Genomic DNA, 21,885 nt, shown 5'->3' on the forward strand with positions numbered 1-21,885 from the left:
AACTGGACTGGCACCCAGCTGATCTTTTTCATGTGGGCCTCTGGAGAGCCAGTGGATGGTAATAACTTTTTTGAGCTACAAGTCTCAAGACCCAGGAATTTCTTTGACATTAAATAAATCTGATGACAGCAGCTTCTCCCCCTCCCCCCGCCCCAATAACTGTCTTTTTTTTTTTCTACCTACTGTGCTGTTCTGCTGTGAAAAGTGGCACTCAGGGGGGTTCCATGTTCATTGTTTCTCCTGTCAAACTTGCACGTTGCACAAAAGAGGGACTGATGGAAAGGCTGTCATTGGCTGCACTGGGCTTTGGATCTGGGCTATAAAAAGGCTTTCCTGTCTGATGTCCCTGAAACTTCACCTTGGAGCTGAGAGTCAGTCTGGGTTGCTTAGAAACTAAGGGGTTAGCGCCCTTTGGCATTAATGTGGATTACATGCATGGGCAGTGAGGAGAATAAGCCACATAAGAAAAGGTGGGGACAGCAGGTACTGCAGCCTTCTCTCCTTTGCCCTGTTTCTGCTGCTATGGGGAATTTCCAGTGTTGTAAGGCGCTGCTTTCTGAGGTGCATGTGAATAGCACTTCCCCAGGACTATACTGCAAATCAGCTGTTCTGCTGCTGTGATTTTATTGCTTAGTGCTTTGTTTAAAAAATCCAGTGAGATTACTGGCAAAATATATAGTGCAGGTTCAGATCCTGGCTGTACCACCGAAAAAATGCTGACCAAGGAAACACCATTTCTGATACATGCCCTGCACTGGGGTGGAGATGAGCCAGACAACAGGCAAATCCCCAGACCAGGAATCCCCTGTCATTGCAAAAGTAATTTGCAGAGAGTACATGGAGGTCTCAGATATGATCTCTCTCCTCAGTGTCACAGGGTTGCTAGTAATCTCAATACAGGTGATACAGAGACACAGTTTCCTTATAAACACACTAGGATGTTGTCATACTATAAGTGGAAACCCAATTAGGAAAACTCTCCTTTTCACTATTCCCCTGTACTCCCATTGTTTGTTTGTGGCATCCACCTATTGCATTTTATCTTATAGTAAGCTGTTTACAGCAAGAGACAGAACTTGTGTGTGTGTACTGTGCCTGGAACAGAGGTGGGCAAACTATGGCCCGAGGGCCACATCCAGCCCGCGGGACCGTCCTGCCTGGCCCCTGAGCTCCCGGCTGGGGAGGCTAGCTCCTGGTCCCTCCCCTGCTGTTCCCCCTCCCCCACAGCCTCAGATCGCCGCACTGCCAGCACTCTGGCCCGCAGTTCCTGCCGGGCAGTGCAGCAGTTTGGCTGGCTCCAGCATGGTAAGGGGGTGGGGAACGGGGGGGGGTTGGATAAGGGGCAGGGAGTCCCAGCAGGCAGTCAGGGGACAGGGAGCACGGGGTGGTTGGATGGGGGCAGAGGTTCTGGGGGGGGGGGCGGTCAGGAGACGGGGGAGTTGGATAGGCGTGGGAGTCCCATGGGGCCTGTCAGGGGGTGGAGGTGTGGATAGTGGGGGGGGGCAGTCAGGGGACAGGGAGTGGGGGGGGTTGGATAGGTGGTGGGGTCCCCAGGGGGGCATTCAGAGGCAGGGGAGTCCCGGGAGGGGGAGGTCAGGAGACAAGGACAGGGGGGCAGTTGGATGGGTGGAGGGTTCTGAGGGGGGTGGGAGGGGGCATATTGGGGGCAGGGGCCAGCCTGTTTGGGGATCACAGCCTTCCCTACCCAGCCCTCCATACAGTTTCGCAACCTCATGTGGCCCTTTGGCCAAAAAGTTTGCCCACCCCTGGCCTAGAACAATGGGGGCCCTGATCCTTGAATGGAGCCTCTAGGCCCTACCATAATAAACCATCATCATCACAGTAGACCTTATTGACTTACACTGAATGTCTGTTCTTTGGCTGGGGAGCTCCACTGTTCCTCTTCGCAACACTCGCCAAAGCAGAGCTGCCAAGTTCTGCAGAGCTCCTTGTATGACATATTTCACAGAGGTGAGTGCCTTTTTTCTGTATCAGCCTATCACCCCGTCTCTAACCAATACTGTATTCACAATAATATTTTGTCCTTATACAGCACCTACCGTCCAAGGATCTTGAGGTGTTCCCACCTACTTGTGAAGTCACATTAGCCCTATCTTACAGAGGGGGGAAACTGCAGCACAGAGAGATGAAATGACTTGCCCCCAATGTCACACAGCATGTCAGTAGCAGAGCTAGAAGCTCATCTGCCTCCTAGTCCTTTGCATGATCCTCTTCTCTGTTTTCTCCTGTCCTTTCTCCTCTTTTGATCCCAATTTCTACCCCATCTTCCTTTCTCTCCACTATTGCTGACCTCTTTGCCCATTACTAGGCCTTTCTTCTCACATTGATCAGATCTCACCCCATTCCTCCCCCTCAATATTTTCCCTCCCCAGTATATCCCTGCTGTGGTCCCCTCTTCCTCCCTCTAAATTTATCCAACTCTGTTCTCTCTCTCACACACACACACCCTGCCCTGTCCTGCTCAGCCTGGAAGCAGAAACAAGATCTCTTCTGCAGTTTTTCTTTCCATTACTCACCATACCAGCTCTACATTAAAGAAGGCAATTGCTGCAGAGTTGAACACGTCAACATTGGCCCTGGCAAAACACCACAGAGCAGGCAATCATTTACAGGCTGCTGTAGCATATGTAACGGGAAACCACCATCCATGGAAATAACCAGACTTGTGTCTGGGTACTTAAAAATATCCCTGTTTAATGTCCCCTGTGAAATGGGAGTACCTAGTTCAAAAAATAGCCTGCAGAATAGATTTTCATTGATATAGACACTTCCTTATTATGTAGTTTGAGTGAAGCCCAATTAAATTGCCTGGATTGATTTGATGTCCTGCTTTCTGAAACAGGTAAGGCAGCTCTCCCCAAGCCTGCCAAGAAGGAGGGGGCACTGTATGGGGAGCATGGCTTAGATCAGCAAAGGAGAAAAAGGGAAGCTTCCTTCTGATTTTTAGCAAAAGAGGGGAGACTGTTCTCCCCTCTTCCCTGCCCCCAGATTCTTTCCCATCACCTACAGGAACTCATGGGGCAAGATGGGAGTTCGCTCTCCAACCAGATTCACCTCTTGATCTCCCTGCTGAGGCTGCTAGCAATGCAATATCAAGTTACATCCTTATTTTTAGAATGTGGTTACCTCTCCATTGGACTAAGGCTACTAATATATTTTCCCAACCAACTTCTCCTAAACACAACAGAAGAAAAACTCATCTTCTCCCTATGGATAATGCTGGGGAAGCCTCTTGCTGGGGTGATGTCTTTGGGCTGGATGCCCCTAATGGATAAACTATGACTTGAAAGACTTATAGTTTGTCTTACAGGAGTGAACCACCAGTGATCCAAAGTGGGGCAAAACAGGTGATCTGTCCCTTTCTTTATAAAAAGGAGCAGCTAACTACTGATAGGGGTTTTACTGGTACCACCTGGAGCAGGGATCCAATCAGATCTACCCAAATAAGCATCAGTGAACTGGGCCATAGCTTGGATGGGAGGATTCAGTTGAATATATACAGTACTGTAAGTGTTGTAGAAGATGGTGCTGATGATGATGTAGGATGGTAGGTGATGCTATTCTGTCTTGGCAGTCCTGAACCAATGCACCAACAGCCTCCTGTTCAATGTTACTGTGCTGGTGGAGGTGCCATCTATTAGAGGAGATAGAAAACTAAGTTCCTGGCCTTGGCACTATTTCCAATAGTAGAGATGTTTGCCCCAGGGTTGCAGCCATATTCAAACTTAGCTATTATCTGCCTATGCATCCCTGGGGCATCCCTCACTGCAGGCTGATTGCATTCTGCCTAACTCAGAACTCCACCTGGCCTGTTTGTTAAATACACCACCCTTCCTCACTTCCTGTCCTAAACTACTGTTGTGCTGTTAAACAGCTACCAGCTTTTACCCCAGAGGTGGCTGCATTTCAATGGTGGATGAAATGTGTGCTGTATATACATAGCAAAGTATACAAGGATGAGAAATGCTGTGTAAATGCTAGGTGTTCATATTGACAACATGATGATACCGCAATGGGATCCTCATCCTTCAATAGGGCCATTAGGTGCGAATATAAAATATAATATAAATCGGGCGGGACTTCAATACCAGTTGGAGCTCTATCGATGTTTGCAGAGCAGTTCCTCAGATTAGTCTCTTGTTCTCCCTTAAACAATTAGTTCAACTTTTGAATGTAAACCATCCTGCTGGAGGACTGCCTGGATTTGCTTTGGCTTGCTTCTTACCCTGGATTACCGCCACGTTAGAGACATTAGCTACTTTGCTTGTTGCACTAGGAACATGGAAATTTGGTTCATGTAAACTGGTGCTTAAGCTCTGCCCTGCTCATCAAGCCAACATTGCCCTTTGCACTTGGCATCTCTTGCTCAAGACGGCAGTTTTTCCACTTGGCCAAACCTCACCCTGGTGCCTGTTTGCAAAGACAGCTCTTTTTCAGAGGCGATGGGGCATGTTATTTAAAGTCGGGAGGGGAACTGGCTCACTGGATAGATATAACTTTTTCTGTCTGCCTCATAGGTTATCCCTGGAGGGCTCTCCTCCACTGCCCTCTGATGTCCTACTTTCCAGGCTTTTAACAGATGTCTGTTAATACCTGGTCAGTGGTCCAAGATGCCTGAGCTGCGGAGTGCCCTCAGAGCCAAATGTGGTCCATAGAATCCTAGCATGCAGCCTGCAGCAGAATTCTTCTTATAGCTTTAGAGTGAGGGTTAAACCTGTCTCACTGCAATGCTTATTGCTGGAGGATTCAACAAACCAGCATGTCCTACTCCTGGGGGGAGGAAGATACAAGCATAAGCAAATATAACTGTGTAGTTTTGTGTTTTGTTTTTTTACTCAAACAACATCCTATAGATTTTCAAGCTAAATTAGGCTCTCAGACACCCTGTTGATGAGTGCACTACAGACACCTACAACAGATCATTTAGTGGGGAGGCCTGGGAAGTTGCCTATGTGGCCTTCAGTGCCATGAAGCTTGGGCTTCCCTGTAACATACAGTTGAAGGCTAAGCAAGAAGAGGTGACAAGATGGGTTGACTCCTTCGCTTCTTCCCAGATTTTTCTTGAGTTGTGGTGTCTAGCAACAGGCATAAAAACATGGTCTTAGCATCCAGTTTGAACTCGGTTAAGAAAGATGTTTTAGTAGACGGGAGCTAGACTGGGCCTCAGGAAAGCTGGCTCCAATTTGCAAGTGTACCACAGACTTCCTGCATCACCATGGGCGAGTCACTTAAGCCATCCCGTGCCTCACACGCAAATAATCGGGATATTACTTCACACGGATGTTGTGAGTCCAAAATCCATTAATGATTGTAAGGTGTTCAGGTACCGCAGCGGGCTGAAGGCCATATAATTGTCTGCATAGATGAGTAGCAATAACTGGCTTCTTAAAGCCAGGCATCTGATTCCAGGGTTGACTCAGCTCCTTGGCCTTCTGAGGTAAGTAAAAGGAGTTCTGGGTTGCTTACTTGGTATGGCTCTTCTGGACAGAAAACTTAAAAAATAAGGTCATGCAATGACAATTTTATAAGAATATGGACTTGCCTGGTGTCCTTGGACAAATGTCTCTGGTGAATGTCAATCTTCACCCCAGAGGTGGCTACATTTCCCTGGAAGGTTAGATGATTCCTGTGTGGGTAGAGTGTCTAAAGTGCTTTGGGTTACTCTGAGATGAGATGCACTTTAACAACATAAGAGATTATGGGTGAAATCCTGTCTGTCTTGCACTCAATGGCAGAACTCCCATTAATTTGTTTGGGGCCAGGATTTCACTCTCTGATGACAAAGGCTGACCTTTCAGCAGTGGAAACAGCACATGGATGAAATCTGGCTCAGCCACACCTTGACAAACTGAAAATGGGCTTCTGTGCAGGAGAGTCTTTCCCCTTAGCTCATCTTGCTCGGAAAAGTAAATATCATTTTAGAGAACAACCTCTCAAGTCTCGAGGTCACAAGCAGGCCCAGCGGGTCGAGGGGCACATCCACTCTTTCTCTTTATGGCTAGCTCAGAGGGAGGCCACAAAACTTTTTCTGTTAAAACATAGGGTCCCACTGTGGAAAATGAGGAGAACTGTTGTCCTAGACTATCAAGGGACAGGCCCAAACCCAGATCTCTGATTCAAATATCCTGTTCTTTGTTGGGGTTCCAAACCCAAACATCACTGGGATCCGAATGGAGGCAAGCAATCGCTGTCTCTATAGAACGACCCCAAGCTCCCGCGCTGAACTCCTCTGAACTCATCTCTCCAGTAACAAAACTAACCAGGATGAAAGGCGTCCTGTTGCCACTGATGAAATAGTTCTGCACTCCTCCCCTCCCACCAGTGCCCCCCAATCTCCCACTGAGTCAAAGGGGAACTAGGAAAACTGCTAAAATGATTGGCCACTGTGTGTCTAGTGTTTGCCCCAAGGGAGTGAGTCAGTGTCAGCCTCTGGGCGCTTACTGGGAGTGTCTGTGAACGAGTGAGTGTGCATGTTCAGAGGAGAGAAAGACGGTGAGGAGTGTCAAAGCATAGCTGGGGGTGAGTGAAAGGAAATCTCTAACAGCACAAGCTGTGCATGGTTTAGCCTGCCCGCACTCATTGGAATCCAGTTAGCACAGGTAACAATGGCAGTGAAAACAGAGCAGTGTGGGCTTCAGGGCCGGTAATACAAGCCCAGCATGGAGCCTGAGTACGTCCTCAGCTTGCTAGCCCACTCTGGAGCCTGCACTATGCTGTGTTCACTGCTCTTGTTACTCGGGCTAGAGGGATTCAAGCGAGTGGGGGTAAGCTGGTCTGTGCACAGCATTCGCTTTGTAGACGTACCCAAAGTGTGAGTGCCATGTGAATGAGAGTGTCAGGGAGTGAATCTGCGAGAATGAGGCTGGTAGCAAAAACATTTGTGTGTTTGTCAGACAGTGTGAGCATCCAGATTGGCCCCAGAACTGGGAGAAGAGCAAAGGCAATTTAAGACTACCTATCCACCCCAATCTTTAACATCTCTGCTGGACAGTTTGCAAACCCACTGATTTCAGGGGGGTTGCATGCACTCCCAGCAGGTCTGGATTTGACCCATAGGTTTTCCTTTTCCTTCAGAGGAAGAGGCAGGGGGAGAAAAGATCCAAATAGATCAACTAACCTTGGTGCTGCGGAACTAGGATCTTTTGTTCAATAAGAGTTCTCTTTCATTGAAGGCGGCTTCTGGGTGACAGTAACACTGACAAGAGTTTAATACACACTAGCGGATCCTCACAAGGAATCTGTTCATTCTATGCTATGCAGGCCAGTGCTTGTTGAAATGACAGAAAAAACATGGGGGTAAGGAACTAGTTAAAGCTGACAAATGTCAGTACGGAGTTCAGCAGTGAGCTTCAGCAGGAAAAAGCCTTGGCATTTGATCACAGCCCAGAAGGGTGTTTAGGGAAATGAAGATAATGAAACTAAATGAGTTCTGAGCCACTGCAGAGCTCTTTAGATTCACAATTTCCAAACTCAGATTACATGGGAAATCCTAGAAATGTAGGACTGGAAGGGACCTTGGCAGGTCGTCCAGTCCAGTCCCCTGCACTCATGGCAGGATTAAGTATTATCTAGACCATCCTTGACAGGTGTTTGTCTTACCTGTCCTTAAAAATCTCTAATGATGGAGATTCCACAGCATCCCTAAGTAATTTATTCCAGTGTTTAACTACCCTGACAGTTGGGGAAGTTTTTTCTAATGGCTAACCTAAAGCTGCAATTTAAGTCCATTACTTCTTGTCCTGTCCTCAGTGTCTAAGGAGAACAATTTATCACTCTTCTCCTTTATAACAGGGACAGCCAAACCGCGGCTCGTGAGCTGCATGCGGCTCTTTTACAGTTAAAGTGCAGCTTGCAGAGCCCCCCCAGACCTCCCTCATTCTCTGCCTACCAGATGGGGTGGGGAGGGACCTCAGGGCTTCTGCCTTGTGGTGGCGCTAAGGTCTTCTGTCAGAGACGACTGGTACCTGCTGAGAGTGTGGGGGCACAATTTAAAGGTTCAGCTCTCCCACCCCCCCAGACACTCACACCCCTCTTATCCTCAGCGGCCCCTCCCTGTAGCTCCCAGGTGTAAGCTCTGTGTGAAGAGGCAGCAGCAAACAGCTGGGAGGTGCAGGGAGGCGCCGCTGCTTTAGCTCCATGGGGATAGGCAGCAGCAAAAGCAGCGGCTCTCCCTGCAGCTCCCAGCTGTTTGCGGCTGCCTCTCCTCATGGCTTACTCCTGAGGGGATTCTGCGTCAAAACTTTAAAAATTCTGCGCACAATATTTTAAAATTCTGAAAATTGTATTTGTCAAATAAATGGGGAGGCTCCACCATAGCACTGGAGCGCACAGGCCACTGGCTGCCCAGAGGTGGGAGATCACTGTGCCACTCACCCCCCAGGACACGGACTCAGCTATGAGGCTGCACCCAACCCTGACACAGCGCAAGGACTAGGCCTGCCCCAGAAACACCCCAGGGGCCTGCCCCTCCATGCCAGGTGCACCAGGTGTGGGCGGGAAGGCTCACCAAGACAGGATCTAAGTGTGGAGGGGCTTAGTGTGGGGGGATCCAGCTGTGGGTTGAGAGGGTTCCTTGTGGGGCAATTTGGGTGCAGGTGGCTCAGTGTGGGATCTGGATGCACAGGGGCTTGCTGGGGGGTTCTGGGTGCAATGGTAAGGGGACTATAGGGAGATCCATGTGAAAGTGTTTGGGGCTAATGAGGGCGTTCTGGGTGTGTGGGGAGGAATAGAGCTCAGGATGGGGGTCTGGGTGTGGGGGATCAGTGGGGGGTCCAGATACTGGGGGAGTGGGGCTCAGTAGGGTGGGGATCCAGGTGCAGCTGGTTGGGGCTCGGTGGGGTGGGGATCCAGGTGTGGGTGGCTCGTTGGGGTGGTCCACGTGCAGGGGGAGTGGGGCTCATCAAAAGGGGTTCTGAGTGTGGGGGCTGAGGCTCAGCAGGAGGGTCTGGGTATAAGGGGGTCTGGATGCACAGAGGTTGGGCAGATTTGGGTGCAGCTCCCTGTACAGGGATCCCTCCCCATGCAGCTGAGGAGCGATGGATGCAGGAAGTGGGGATGTGGGAGAGAGTTTGCAGAGCTTCCTGCAGCTGGGGAGAAATCTTAGGGTGGGTCTGACACAGCCCTGGATGCTGTGCAGAAGAAGAGGAAGTCCTGTCCTCCCCAGCCCAGCTGGGACTAGCAGCTGAGCCCGGCACAGGTTAGGAGCCACCAGCCAGGTCTTCCCCAGGCCCGTCTCCCACCCCACATGACCACTCTTGTGCCTTCCCTTTGTTTCCCCATCAGAAAGTCATTTTTCTGCAGGGAAGCAAAGAAATCTGCAGGGCATATAAATTCTGCACATGTGCAGTGGTGCAGAATACCCCCAGGAGTAATGGCTGCAGCTCCCAGCTTGCTGGCTCCAGCAGCTGCCATGCAGGGAGGGAGCTAGCAGCATTATGTGACCAAGTAGAGCCAGCAAACCCTGGCAAAAATCAAGGGGCAGGAGCAGGAGCAGGGCTGAAGCCCTGAGCCTGGGCAGGCACCGTCCATAGGGCTGAAGCCCTGAGACCCCGCCCCGCCCTGCAGGGCTGAAGCCCCAAGCCCCAGCAGGTGTTTCCTGCAGGACTGAAGCCCTGAGCTCCAGCAGGCATGCCCTGGCTCTTGAACTTCTGAAGATTGCTGTATGCAGCTCAGAGGTCAGTACATTTGGCCACCCCTGCTTTATAACAACTTGTTACACACCTGAAGACAATTATCTTGCCTCCCACTCCCGAGCCTTTTCTTCTCCAGACTAAACAAACCCAATTTTTTCAATTTTTCCTCAGAGCTCATGTTTTCTAGACCTTTACTCAATTTTCTTGCTCTCATCTGGACTTTCTCCCTTTTGTCAACAACTTTCCTGAAGTGTGCTGCCCAGAACTGGACACAGTACTTCAGTTAAGGCCTCATCAGTGCTGAGCACAGTGGAAGAATTACTACTTGTGTCTTGCTTTTGCACACTAAAAGCAGAGAGAATCTTTCCAAGGCAGCTTTTAGTTTTCTGCAAAAACCATAAATGAGATTTGTCAAGAATTAAACTGTAGCACAGGGATGAGTCACATAGGCAGGGGGCAATGTTGGGGTAGTTTATATGGATGCCTGTTTTGAAGCTGTTACATGGATAAACAGAAGGCTTTAGTCTCCAAACCCAGAAAAATAAAATATGGGCACCTGATTCTCCTCTCACTTACAACAGCATAAATCAGGAGCAAACCCACTGAAGTAAGCGGAATTGTTCTGGTATAAGGAAGTGGAGAATAAATGCCAATAAATAAGATTAAAGTCCCCTGTTTCTTCCCAGATTGTGTACAGCATGGGCAACAGCAGTGCTAGCTTCTCCACACCACCGTGCTCACATGCCTCAACACTGACCTTTAGGGACAGCCACTACAGTTGAGAGGATCGTTCCATCTCCACCCCCTATTTGGACCTTGGCCTTGCAGTTGAATCTGCCACCCAGAGACCTGTTTGTGAAGCGGTCAAGGAGGCATCACCAATACAACTGATCTCACAGGTATCCCTACCACATACAGTGCTCGGTCCTCGTCTGTGTATCTGTAAAAGACCTTGTCTATACTCAAGAATAGACCCATAATGAGCAATCAGCAGGCAACAATTGGTGTCACTGGAGTGGTGTTGACCCCTCTGGGAAGACAAAGGCATGCATGGGTTTGACGATTGAGCTAACTGAGGTTTGCCCCTGCTTGGCTTGCCCTTGTCTATATTTAGAAGTCACCCCCAGTGCTAAAATGGGACCATTCCTGAGACTAGGCAAGGCTCTATTTACACACACTTTCTAACGGCTCAGTCCACCACTTTCTGTTCACCACAGTGCATGCGGCAGGCACGGATCAACCAACACAGTGCTAGTAGCTATGGGTTTCTGCAGAACAGAAACCCAGCAGCAGCAGGTTGAATACAGAGAAATGCCAAGTTGCTTTACAAGTAGAATGTATTACACAGACTCCAATGAAACCAGGGCTTGCAAGGCTTGAATTTTTTTACAGTTGAGACTGCAACCACCCCCGTTGAACGGGATGAGGATGCAACATGTGATGGCCCCACAAGAGCCTTGTTACACTGGGAGCTTGGTAGGCACCCACTGGATCTATGCTGTTTGTGTCCCTCCAGCTGTTTAACTCAACTCCCCTCTGCCTCAGCTCTCAAAGCACCAGCTTTAGGAGGGCGTCAAGTATCATTTTCAGCCTGCCGCTTACAGGAATAGAGTCTGTCAGTGACCTGGTATTTGAAAGAAAGGGAGAGCTTAAAAGTGCCAAGAGATTAGCTGTTGCCTATTGATTTCCACTTTCCTAAGTCACAAGAGGGAGGATCTTTAAAATACCCTCCCTCTCCCCAGTTCAGCAGGAGCCTAGATTTTGAACAGAGCTCATCCAATTTTAATTTCATGTGTCCATTCATTTTGGCTTATTATTGTCATTTTAAAAAAGCCATTTTGGTCCATTCATTTCTAATACCCTTCTCCTCTTGTTTCCTAGTCATGATCTCACCACAGTCCTTGGGAAGTAGCAGTAGACCTTTTGGGTTGGACTAATTCAGTCTGCCTCCCTTCGATACATAAAATTGTTTAGAAAACGGTAACTCTCTGAGTTGGACTTTTGCTACCCTGGACAACTTGAAGTCCACACCTCTGCACAACATGGTGAAAACATCTCTGAAGTAGTAATGGAGAAATCCACAAAGATAGAGGAGGAGAGATGGACACAGGGAGAAGAGGACAGATGGAGTACATCTTTCACAGACAGGGGAATGTGTAACCCAGGCCAATATAGTGCTGGCTGGGCCACATATATAGGGAGTGGATGTGGAATTATCTATGGGAAAATGGGGATAAAAAATAATGGAAATTCTGCTCTAATACAGAGGTAGATGAGCCTGCTACAGCCCGGACTAACAGAACTGGATCTTTTAGCTCAGGCAGTAGGGGATCATGCTTTAAGAACCAGAGGCCCCAGGCTCATGCCCTGCTGCTAATGACCCAACCAGGGACTGAGCATTACACTTGGTCTATGCTATTGTAGCACCTTGAAGGGTGCTTGTGTCACACTTTACCACCTAACCAGGGTAGGGTTGCCAACTTTCTAATTGCAGAAAACCGAATACCCTTGCCCTGCCCCTGTTCCACCCTTCTCCGAGGCCCCGCCCCTGCTCACTCCATCCCCCCTCCCTCAGTCCCTCAATCTCCCCTACCCTCACTCATTTTCACTGGGCTGGGGCAGGGGGTTGGGGTGCAGTATGGGGTGAGGGCTCCAACTGGGGTGGGGCTGGGGATGAGGGTTTAGGAGGAGGCTCCGGGCTGGAGATGAGTGTTGGGGTGCAGGAGGGGGTGAGGGCTCCGGGCTGGTGGTGTGAGCTCCAGCATGGGGCCAGAAATGAGGGGTTCAGGGTGCAGAAGGGGGCAGGGGGTTGGGGTGTGGGAGGGGGTGAGGGCTCTGGACGGTGCTGACCTCAGGTGGCTCCGGGGAAGCGGCAACATGTCCCTCTGGCTCCTAGGTGGAGGCATGGCCAGGGGGCTCCATGAGCTGCCCCCACTCGCTGGCACTGCCCCTGCCACTCCCATTGGCTGTGGTTCCCAACCAATGGGAGCTGCAGAGCTGGCACTCAGGGTTGGGGCAATGCATGGAGCCTTCCTGGCTGCTTCCCGGGAGTCGTGTGGAGCCAGGCAGGGAGCCTGCCAGCCCTGCTGCACCACCAGCCAGAGTTTTAATGGCCCGGTAAGCAGTGCTGACTAGAGCTGCCAGGGTCCCTTTTCAACCGGGTTTTCCAGTTGAAAACCGGACACCTGGCAACCCTAAACCAGGGTGGTGCTAAGTCAGAATATGAATGGGTGCTATGGAAAGTGGTGTTGATGACAGAGGGGGCAGCACTCTTCCCTGTAAGAAGGAGAGATCTTTGAGGGGGCAGGGACCTTCTTTTTGCTCAGTGTTTGTACAGCACCTAGCACAATGGGGTACTGGTCCATAATGGGGGCTCCTAGGTGCTACGGTAGTACAAATACTAAATGAACAACAACAAGTTCTGTGGGTGTGTGAGCCACTTATATTCTTTTAAAAACATAGTTTTCAAACTAACAGTCCAAACACAATTTCTGTAACTTGCAAATTATTACACTGTCCTATGCAGCCAACCCTGTGCATTTAATTCAGATGATTTTGGAAAGGTACTCTTCAAATTACTATTGTACATTATCAACCTCACAGAAACACTATTTTAAGGTTGGGGTTTTTTCAGTTTGGACCTTTATTTATGACAATTGAAACCAGTTCTTAAAGGCTAGGTGCCTAAATAGAAGCCTCTAACCAAATGAAGTTTTGTATTCCCTCCCCCCCCACACACACACATCCGGCTCTGACAAACACATAGACATGTGCTCTAGTGCCATCTAGCTAGACGTCCATTCACCACACCTTCACCTATCCCTATAGCCTTTTTCTTTCAACTCAGCCCTGGTCTACACTAGGGGGTTAGGTCAAAATTAGCCACGTTAGGTCAATTTTAAAATGAACGCGTCTACACAACCAACCCTGTTCCATCGACCTAAAGGGCTCTTAAAATCGACTTCTGTACCCCTCCCCAGCAAGGGGAGTAGCACTAAAATCGACCTTGCTGGGTGCAGCGAGTGCAGACACAATTCGACGGTATTGGCCTCTGGGAGCTATCCCAGAGTGCTCCAGTGTGACCGCTCTGGACAGCACTGAAAAGCCCCGGGAAATTTTGAATTTCATTTCCTGTTTGGTCAGCGTGGCGAGCTCAGCAGTACAGGTGACCATACAGTCCCTCCAGAATCACAAACGAGCTCCAGCATGGACCAAACGGGAGACACTGGATCTGATTGCTGTATGGGGAGAAGAATCTGTGCAGGCCGAACGCCGATCAAAAAGAAGAAATGCTAATATATATGCTAAAATTGCACAGGGCATGGTGGAGAGAGGCTACAACAGGGCCACACAGCAGTGCCATGTGAAAGTTAAGGAGCTCAGGCAAGCCTACCAAAAGACAAAAGAGGCAAACAGTCACTCTGGGTCAGAACCCCATACATGCCGCATCTATGATCAGCTGCATGGCATTCTAGGGCAGGACCCTACCACTACCCCACCACTGTCCGTGGACACCTGCAAGGGGGGAGGTCTCACGCAACAGGGAGGAGGATTTTGTGGATGAGGAGGAGGAGAATGCGCAGCAGGCAAGTGGTGAATCTGTTCTCTCCGGCAGCCAGGACCTTTTCATCACCCTGGAGCCAATACCCTCCCAAGGCGGGATCCCCGACCCTGAAGCCGGAGAAGGCAGTTCTGTTGAGTGCACATTTGTAACTACAGTACAGGGTTTAAAAGCAATAGTGTTTAATGTCTGATTTGCCCTGAAGACTTGGGATGCATTTGCAGCCAATGCAGCTACTGGAAAAGTCTGTTAGTGTGTCTAAGGATGGAGCGGGAATCCTCCAGGGACATCTCTATGAAGCTCTCATGGAGGTACTCTGAAAGCCTTTGCAGAAGGTTTCTGAGGAGGGCTGCCTTATTTCGTCCTCCACAGTAGGACACTTTACCATGCCAAGCCAGTAGCAAGTAGCCTGGAATCATTGCAACACAAAGCATGGCAGCGAATGGTCCTGGGTTTTGGTCTCATTCAAGCAACATTCGGTCTTTATCTTTCTGTGTTAGCCTTAGGAGAGTGATATCATTCATGGTCACCTGGTTGAAATCAGGGTCCTTTTACTATTCCCTTACAAAAATTCCCCTTTCATGCTGGGTTGTTTGTGCTTGGCTAAAAGGGATCATCCCGGAGAATAGCCATGGGGTTAGGTGAAGGGATCATCCCAGAGAATAGCTTGCTATAGGAAAGGATGGCGCTGCAGTTTGAAACCATTCCCACATGTTACGAAGGTGTAAGAAGCCAACCCCACGTACCAAAAGGCTTACCATGGCTGCCTGGAAACCAAATTCTGTTACCCAGCCATTAGTGATGTGTCACCATACCGAGAGGCACCCAATATAAAAGGCAAAATGCGACCTTGTATCTAAAGCACACGTGCTGTCTGCTGTGAATTGCTTGATTCACTGTGAAAGAGTCTCCCTTTTGTTCTCAGAAATGTACCATCTTAAATTTTACTCTCCCTTTTTATCTCCCCCCAGGTGCAAATGTTTCTATGCTCCCCCTATCATCTCTGTCTCTGAGGTTATCGCAGATTAGAAGGTGAAAAAAACAACACTCATGATGACATGTTTTCCAAGCTCATGCAGTCCTCCTGCACTGATAGGGCACAGCTTAATCCATGGAGGCATTCAGTGGCAGAGGCCAGGAAAGCATTAAGTGAGTGCGAAGAGCTGAGGCAATGTTGAGGCTGAGAGCAACAGGGGAGCAAACGGACATGATGAAGCGTCTGTTGGAGCTGCAGGAAAGCCAACAAGAGCACAGACCCCCACTGCATCCATTGTATAACCGCCTGCCCTCCTCCCCAAGTTCCATATCCTCCTCACCCAGATGCCCAAGAACGCAGTGGGGAGGCTCCGGGTATCCAGCCACTCCACTCCAGAGGATTGCCCAAGCAACAGAAGGCTGTCGTTCAAACAGTTTTGATTTGTAGCACGGCTACAATAAGCCATGTGGCCTTGTCCTTCCCTCCTCCCGCACCACCTTGTCAGTTCTCACTTTTTTTTTAAATTAATAAAGAAAGAATGCATGTATGGTTTCAAAACAATAGTTACTTTATTTCCTTTGCCAGCTGTGATCAAAGAGGGGAGGGTGGTTGGCTTACAGGGAATTAAAAATCAACAAAGGGGGCGGGTTTGCAGCAAGGACAAACCCACACAGCTGTCACACTGTAGCCTGGCCAGTCATGAAACTGGTTTTCAAAGCCTCTCTGATGTGCAGTGCACCTAGCTGTGCTCTTCTAATTTCCCTGGTGTCTGGCTGCTCAAAATGGGTGGCCAGGCGATTTGCCTCAACCTCCCACCCCACCATAAACGTCTCCCCCTTACTCTGTCAGATATTATGGAGCACCCAGCAAGCAGCAATAACAATGGGAATGGTGGTTGCGCTGAGGTCTAACCTAGTCAGCAAACAGCACCAGTGAACTTTTAAACGTCCAAATGCACATTCTACCACCATTCTGCACTTGCTCAACCTATAGTTGAGCTACTCCTTACTTCTGTCCAGGCTGCCTGTGTACGGATTCATGAGCCATGGGAGCAAGGGGTAGGCTGGGTCCCCAAGGATAACTATTAGCATTTCAACATCCACAACGGTAATTTTCTGGTCTGGGAAGTAAGTCCCTTCTTGCAACTGCTCAAACAGCCCAGAGTTCCTAAAGATGTGAGCATCATGCACCTTTCCCGGCCATCTCATGTTGACGTCAGTGAAACATCCCTTGTGATCCACCAGTGCTTGCAGCACCATTGAGAAGTACCCCTCGTGGTTTATGTACTGGTTGACAAGGTGGTCCGGTGCCAAGATAGACAGAAAACACATCCCTATTGCCCCACCACAGTTAGGGAACCCCATTGCAGCAAAGCCATCCACTATGACCTGCACATTTCTCAGAGTCACTACCCTTGACAGAACGTCAGTGATTGCACTGGCTACTTGAATCACAGCAGTCCCCACAGTAGACTTGCCCACTCCAAATTGATTCCTGACTGAGCAGTAGCAGTCAGGCGTTACAAGCTTCCACAGGGCTATTGCCACTCGCTTCTCAACTGCCAGGGCAGCTCTCATCTTGGTATTCCTACGCTTCAGGGCGGGGGAAAGCAACTCACAAAGTTCAAGGAAAGTGGCTTTACACATGCAAAAGTTTCACACCCACTGTGAATCATCCCATACTTGCAACACTATGTGGTCCCACCAGTCTGTGCTTGTTTGCCGAGCCCAGAATCGGTGTTCCACTGTATCAACCAGCTCCACTGCCTTCATGATGTCCCAGCTGGCACAGCCCATGCTTTCAGGAACATCTGTGTTCATGTCCTCAACACAATCATCCTCATGCTGGTGTTTCCTATCCTGGAGTATGTGCAGAACCAGGCTAACGCGTGAGGTGTTTACAATGCTCACAACAGCAGCGATGAGCTGAGCGGGCTCCATGCTTGCCGTGGTATGGCATCTGCAGGGGTAACCCAGGAAAAAAGGTGCAAAATGATTGTCTGTGTTGTTTTCACAGAGGGAGGGGCGACTGATGACATGTACCCAAAACCACCCTCGACAATGTTTTTGCCCCATCAAGCACTGGGAGCTTAACCCAGAATTCCAATGGGCAGCAGATACTGTGGGATAGCTACCCACAGTCCACCGCTCCGTAAGTCAATGCTAGCCACATTATTGAGAACACACTCCGCCGACTTAATGTACTTTGTGGGGGACACACACAATCGACTGTATAAAAACGATTTCTAAAAATAGACTTCTATAAAATCAACCTAATTTTGTAGTGTAGACATACCCTTAAGGTGACTACCTGTCTTGTACTTTAACGTATATCCCTTATTTGCTGTGTGATGTCCTGTATCCTCTGTCAACATAACACGCTTTCTTCCTATCTCAAGGAAGTACTGTCACCGTGCAGATCTGGCCATCAGGCAATTTTAAGTGGTTGGGGGCAGCCCTGGGTGCCATTCCACCTAACAGGCCCCAGTGTAGAAGGAGTGGCTAAGTGAAAGAGGGTGTGGCTGGAGCACCCCTGCAAAATGGTTATTTTGAGCTGCTGAAACAGCCCCTTGGGGGTGTGGTCACCAGACATAGATAGCACTGAGTCTGTCCTAATTTAGCCACCTTTTCGTCCCAGTTGGGGCTTGTCCAAAGACAGCTCAACTGGACCTAAGGATCAGAATCACTGTATCCACAGATTGTATCCAAGCAGCAGGGGAATTTTAGGTTGGCAGAAATAATTACCCAAGTGGAATGAGGCCAGGACATGGGGTTTATTGCCCCTACTCCCCAGGTAAACAGCATCCCAGTGTTCTTCTGCAGAAAATGACAACCTACTCCGTGCAATCAGTCACACACAGTTCCTGAGCTGAACTGGTGCCATCCAAATGCTGTGTGTGCTCCCTCTGTGTGGTGACATTGAGGTAGCACAGCAGGGCATGAGATGAGACTGCAATATCCCAGAAAACCCACAGTCCTCATTTCCTACATGCTAAAGTCCCTGACCTGGGTAAATTTCCACTGGATGCAGCACTTTCCCATTCTGACTCAGCATTTCTGATACTCCACTGCAGCTTTTAGTACAGTCTCCTCTTACTCGTTTGATCATTTCTCAGTAGGAGGAGGAGCTAACAGACATTGCTGGAGTGATCTGGCTGCTGTCCAGCAGTGTGTATATTACTCACAGGTTTTCCTGCTGGCAAAGGGCTTTTCTTTTCTCTCAGTCCAGCAGCAGCCTCTTGTTATCAGCATCATTGGATAACTCAGAAGGCCAAGGCTAAAAAAGAAATCTCAGGCTTTACAATCAGGAAAGGAAAAATCCAACCCCTGATGAATCTTTACTAGGCTCATTCTCTGACACAGCTGAAAATGTGACTCTGGAAAAAACAGATATTTATAAAGATGTGCTGCCCCAACTGGGAAAGTCTCAAGGTCATCAGGTGAAAGCAATGGCCAGATAAAGCTTTTGTTACCCAGCCATCAGGGGGGACTGCAAGACTTTCACCTCCACCTTTGAAATTTACAAACAAAATAGGATCCTACCCTTTCCCTGACAACCACCTTTCCTGAAGCTGGATCAAGGAAACCTCAGACCCAGAAGCTGGGCTGCTCAAAATGCCTGGATGACTTTGCACCAAGAGAATGCTGTGATTTTAATGCTAATCCCCTCAGAGAGGAAAGCCAGCCCATCCACAAATTCATTTCACATTCTGGCTCTTTTGAGTTTGGCTGAACAAGTGAAGGACCCTAGAGGCCGAAATGCCAGCATTTCGGTTTGCGAGCCCTTTCTGCCTCTCGAGTTTTCTAGAGGGGCATAAAAGCTGTAGGCCAGCCACTGTGGATTGTACAAAGGGGAGAGAGAGAGAGTCCAAGGAATCTCCTTCCACCACACCCCATTGCGCTCCAGCAAAAGGACTGGTCAGAATCCTGTTAGGGGAATGCAGTCCTCTCTCCATCCTAGTGTCAACTCTTTATCAAAAGAATTTATACAGCCTCCATTACCATAGTATCTGAGCATCTCACACTCTGATGTAATATACTCATCCTCAGAACACCACTGTGGCATAGGAACATGCTCTTATCCCCATTCTACAGATAAGGCACAGAGAGGATAAGCAACTTGCTTGAAGTCATACAGGAAATCTTGGGCAGAGCAAGAGCCATGAACCCAGCTACTCCCAAGTACTAGGCGTGTGCTGTAACCACGCGACCATCCTTCTCCCTAATATTGTCAATTTTCCTCCTATATTGCTTGTGATCTTCTCCACAATAGCATTCATTTCTTCATTGCTTGTATATGTGTATTTGAGTGTTTTATATCTAGCTATCAATTAAACATAAGAACAGCCACACTGGGTCAGACCAAAAGGTCCATCTAGCCCAGTATCCTGTCTTCTGACAGTGGCCAGTGCCAGGTGCCCTAGAGGGAATAAACAGAACAGGTAATCATCACGTGATCCATCCCCTGTCGCCCATTCCCAGCTTCCGGCAAACAGAGGATAGGGACACCAACATAATACCACGTTACAATTCTATACCAAAGAGGCAATGGATGCACAACTCAAAGCGCTTGCTCAGGGTGACAGTGTGGTAACCTGTGCACTCCACTGCAAAGCAGCCATCAAAACCAAATGAGGCTAAACACAAAAGTCAGTATATGTTGCAGTAACCTGTTCTGGGCGGGAGAATAGTTGTGTGAAAATAGTACAATGACTAATGTGAATAATATGAAACACATACAGCAAAGTTTAGCATTTGCTAAAGCACAGGATGCTGAGCATGTGTCTTCACTGCAGAGTTAACTTGGATGATCAGCCACCAGGGTGAAGCACTCATCTTGGCCTAGCATGGGTGTGGCGGCCACCACCACTTGAGTGTGTGTCCACTCAACTAGGTCCACACTGGCTCTGAACTCATTCATGTGAAGAAGTAGCACTTCTGGGGTCATACCCTATGGTTCTTAGTGCTACACCATTGCTGCACCACTGTAGGAATTCTTTCCCAGTGTACTATGTGAGAACTTGTCTGTCCTTCCTGAGCACCTGCGCAAAAGTAGTAGAAATGTTGCCAGTACAGCAAGCTGCATGCAAGGTGAGGTTTAAACACCAACCTCGTGTATATGAATTAGGAGGTGACTAACAATGCAGAGCCAGGTAGATGGCAAGAAAATACAGCCCAGGGGAATTGTGGGAAGGCACTGGAGGACTAGCAGCACCCGAGTTGATTAGTCAGCATCCAGGCTTCAGTGTGGGCAGATTACCAGGTCAAGTATAAGCAGCACCTGAGCCCTGTAGCTCCAGATGGACCAGCTAGCCCATGCTGAAAGGGCCACCAAAACAGAGGTGAGAGGTTCTTGTGTGGGAGCAGGTTAGGCACAACACCTGAGTAAGTTAACTCTGCAGTGAAGACAGGCCTTAACTGTGACAAGTGTGGTACTGTGCTGACAAGAATGTATGCATATGTAAGAAACTGAGAAATAGAATAAGACAGTGTTGCATCATTCTAGGTCATCAGAGATCAACCCACACTTAGTGCTCTGACAAGACAGACAACAGACAGTCCCAAAACATGGACTTAGATATTCTTCCTTAATGACAAGTCAGTACCATTCAAAACAGACACAGTAGCAGAGAGTGTAAGATTATTGGAAAGGATGGACTAAGAACTGTGCCCGACCTCCCTGTGAAAAAAAGAAAAAAAAATCGTAGCAGCTAGAAGTCAAAGGTGAATCCTCATGGAAGAACAATGCTGGCATGACACTCTGAAGAAGAAGAAGAAGCTTGGAGCATGAGCTCCTGCTCTAGAATGTTCTCTTAGTGCTAGGACTTGCCACATGTGTGATACTGAACATGCTTAAGAGAATCCATACCATGAAGGCTGTGACTAGGTCACATGGCATTCTCAAGTATTACGAAGCATTTCGTGGGCTAGACTGCATCAAAGGGGTAGTCTCCGTCATATCAGGGTGAATCCTAATATCCAGCCCATACTCACACAGCAAAGCGAGAGCAACACTAGGGCACAAAGTTTAAAACAAAAACAAAAACACACCTTAATTTTGTGGAAGAAAATGGTGGTGTTGAACATGTCCTAGACCCTGCTGGTTGGGTCAATGGGTGACTAGTGAAATAAATCATAATTCAGATTGGTCTGTAAAATGTGTAGATTCACCATAGAATCATAGAAATGTAGGGCTGGAAGAGACCTTGAGAAGTCATCAAGTCCAAACCCCTGCACTGAGGCAGAACCTAGTAAACCTAAACCATTCTTGGCAGGTGTTCAACCTGTTTTTTTTTTTTAAAAAAAAAACCTTCCAATGATGGAGATTCCACAGCCTCACTTGGAAGCATATTCCACTACACTTATAGATGGAAAGTTTTTCCTAATATCTAATTTAAATCTCCCTTGTTGAGATTAAGCCCATTACTTGTTGGCCTACCTTCCGCGGACATGGAGAACAATTGATCACAGTCTTCTTTATAAGAACTATTAACATATTTTGTGATAGACCCAGGCCAGTTAGATACAACAAAGTAGTCCTGTTGGTATCCAGGAAGTGGGCGGGCGAACACTGCCCACTGCTAAAGGGCCTCCCCACAGCCTAAAGGGAGGATCCACAGGTCCGGGAAACCAAATAATTCTGGGGGACAACTAATGAGATAACAGGAACAGGAGTGAGGTCACAGGGCTAAACGA

General features: G+C 48.6%; 1 long non-coding RNA gene across 1 annotated transcript; it reads left to right on the forward strand.

The window, feature by feature from the left end:
* Positions 1–1,219: 1,219 nt before the first annotated feature.
* LOC141984316 (uncharacterized) lies at positions 1,220–15,696 on the forward strand. Its single transcript, XR_012638714.1, has 4 exons — positions 1,220–1,305; positions 1,890–1,971; positions 10,340–10,552; positions 15,186–15,696. It is a non-coding gene; the product is annotated as an uncharacterized LOC141984316 (long non-coding RNA).
* Positions 15,697–21,885: the final 6,189 nt, after the last annotated feature.

The sequence above is a fragment of the Natator depressus genome, chromosome 1 (genome assembly GCF_965152275.1).
Source record: "Natator depressus isolate rNatDep1 chromosome 1, rNatDep2.hap1, whole genome shotgun sequence".
NCBI classification, from domain to species: Eukaryota; Metazoa; Chordata; order Testudines; family Cheloniidae; genus Natator; species Natator depressus.